Raw genomic sequence first — 3,070 nt, 5'->3', positions numbered from 1 at the left:
ATCACCAAGTATTTCAGATCGAGTTTGTACTTCAATATATATACTTTGCATCAGATATGAGCTCTTTGTAATATAATTTTTGTCAATTTTGAACATTGCTGAGATATATGAAATTACTATAACATTCCCTTTTATATAAGATTCATTATTTTTTGTACAATTTTTATCCCAAAAAAAAAAAAATTGGCATGCAAATATGCATGCTAGATTTTTTTTGTTCATAAATAACACTTTTGCGACGGCATTTTTGCTGTCGCAAATCACTTTTAGTGACGGCAAAAAATTTTGGTTGCGGATGGTGGCGTCGCCAATGCTATTGGTGACGGCAATTGCGCTGTCGCGATAGTAGTGCGATGGAAAAGGTTTGCCGTCACTAATGCTCTTGCTACGGCATTTTGCCGTGGCTAAAAGTATTGGCGACGCCACCAACGACTTCAGAAGCTTTGCCGTCGCCAATACTTTTTTGTGACGGCAAAATGGTTTTTCGCAACGGGAGGGCGCCGTAGCTATTGCAATTTCTTTTTATAGTGCTTCTCTCCCCCCATTAACTCTCTAACAAGTTTCTCAACTTCGCCTCTCTTTACATCATTACTAATCTCCATGCCAATGCCCCATTCATTACAAGCATACCAACAATTTGTTAGCTGGTCAGAAAAGAATGGCCAACATAGCATAGGCACACCTGCACACAAACTCTCAACAGTAGAATTCCAACCGCTGTGTGTCAAAAACCCTCCAACTGATGGATGGTTACGTACTTGCTCTTGCGGACACCAACTTGCAATTAGACCTCTTTCCTTGGTTTCAGCTACAAACTCCGGTGGCAAAATTGCGGACTCACCAACAACCAAATCGGGCCTAATGACCAAGAAGAAGGGAACTTTAATATTTGCAAGTCCCCAACCAAACTCTACAAGATGTTGTGGAGACATTACCGCTATACTGCCAAAACTGACATAAACAACTGAGTTATGCTCCTTAGAATCGAGCCATTCGAGACACTCGGTTTCTTCTTTCCATAGATTGTATCCCATATCCTTTAAAGGGTCTTCTGGTAATTGATTGAGGTGTAATTGTTGAGGCCCAATTGCATAAACAGGTGGGAGCTTAAGCATAGATGAGAGAGCCTCCAGAACATGAGGCTAGCTCCAAAGCATCAAAAGTATGAAGAATTATTGCCGAAGCCTTATCAGCTCTATGCATAGATTCCATGGTGAAATTAAACAGGATGTCGTCGGGGTCCGTAGTTCGAAAGTTGGCGGGTAAATCTCGTAAACGGATGTCTTTGATTCCTGGAATCCAATCTAAAACCTTGTCCAAAAACCCATTTGTGAAACAGCTCTCATCTACAACACCCAATAGCCATGTAATTAGTAAAAGGAAAAAAGCATGGAATTAATTGAACATAAAGTAATCAAGTTGTGCTAATTACTTTATATTGTCGATTTAATATTATTTCTTATCATGATAATCCACTGTAGATAATATTATTTCTTATCTAATTGACTAAAGAAATTTTAACAATATTAAAATCTCTTTAGCCAATTTCATGCGCACAACTATTGTATTTAGTCTAGTGTTACAAGTTCTTCTTAAGTGAGAGGTTCTTTATTCAGCTCTTCTGAAGGTTAATTAAACAAAAAAAGAACTAATTTGAAGGGAATTCCTGAAGTAAAATGAATGAGACAATTAAATCAAAAGACAAAATTATTATTTGGTACATACACATAATATACAAGAACTTCTAGAAGTACGTCCAAAATTTGAGAAGGTGATACAGAGTAATTTTTGTTTCGGTACAAAGGTGACATAGAGTAATTAAACAAACATATATGTGAATATGTCAATACAAAGTTACAAACTGGCGTTTAATATTCAAGAATGATTTTGCATAAGATATGTCAATAGTGATGGTTACCCATGATCAAAATAACAAAGGTAGGAATACTTATGATTTTGAAACAATTGGTTGCAATGCGTTGCAATTTAAAAGTTATAGCATAAAGTTACATTTTTATCATCCCAATGATTAAAATAAAAGGTCCGTAGTAAAATCTAAAACGTAATTAGCCCATTAATATAATCATTTTTAGTACCTTTGAGTGGTGCAAGTCCATTTCCCACTAAAGTGGGATACTGTTTACATGCCATAAAGCTGCAAGCAGCAATAGTGAAGAAAACTACTGTGATGGCGAATGGCATGAAACCATCTGAAACGACGCTAGTCACCGGAGTACTACCGTCTTCGTCGTTGAGCTTCAAGAGGAGGTCTCGAAAAGGAGCCAGTAGTAGATCTTTCATTATGGCATCACAAACCAAAGTGACGTCTTGGGTGGCATCTTCATCCGAACCTGCAGGAATGCCATCGGGGATGGCCTCGAATCGAAAATCGGGCAAGCCGTCGAGCGAGTTGGGTCCTAGAGATTTAAGAAACCGTTTGTGGTTGAACTCTGTGTTGACAAAGGTCATGTGGAAGCCCCTATAGTGGAGAAGCTTTGTTAGTTTGAGCATTGCCTTTATGTGGCTTTGTGCTGGAGCTGGAATACAAACCGCATGAGGCTTGTCAGCTACAAATTCCTTGGAATCCATCGACCTTAGATATAGATTGTGTGTGTCTGATACAAAGACCAAAATATCGAGTTTCGAGGAAATATCGATGGTCCCGGAAACGGAAATTTCGACGGAAATATCGAGGATATATCGATTTCAGTAAATAATAAAGAAAAATAATGGAAATTTGAAGAAAAACATGGAAATTTTAAGTGAAACTTCTAAATATGTTTATTTTATCAATTATCTACTATATATGAAAAGAATATATTGAACAAGCTTCATTTCATAGTGACTTGTAGTTATTAAAGGAGAATAGGTATATATAGAATCACTGACAAACAACAATTATTGAATTTGACTTAATACATACTAAATATTTTTATTAATTATGAAAATAAATTATAAAAAGCAAATACTCAGTAACCTTGAGTAACTAATTTTTTATTTGAAAATAAAAAAATGATAGATACTTGATGTAAAGGACTGTGAGTGAGGAAGTAGATACTAGATATAGAAA

General features: G+C 36.3%; 1 pseudogene; it reads right to left on the bottom strand.

The window, feature by feature from the left end:
* Nucleotides 1-308: 308 nt before the first annotated feature.
* On the bottom strand, nt 309-2,589 carry LOC112189713 (annotated as a pseudogene).
* Between the last annotated feature and the right edge of the window lie 481 nt (nt 2,590-3,070).

The sequence above is a fragment of the Rosa chinensis genome, chromosome 2, assembly GCF_002994745.2.
Source record: "Rosa chinensis cultivar Old Blush chromosome 2, RchiOBHm-V2, whole genome shotgun sequence".
Classification (NCBI taxonomy): Eukaryota; Viridiplantae; Streptophyta; class Magnoliopsida; order Rosales; family Rosaceae; genus Rosa; species Rosa chinensis.
Note: the sequence above shows the minus strand (reverse complement) of the source record. Positions and strands in the feature narration are given on the sequence as shown.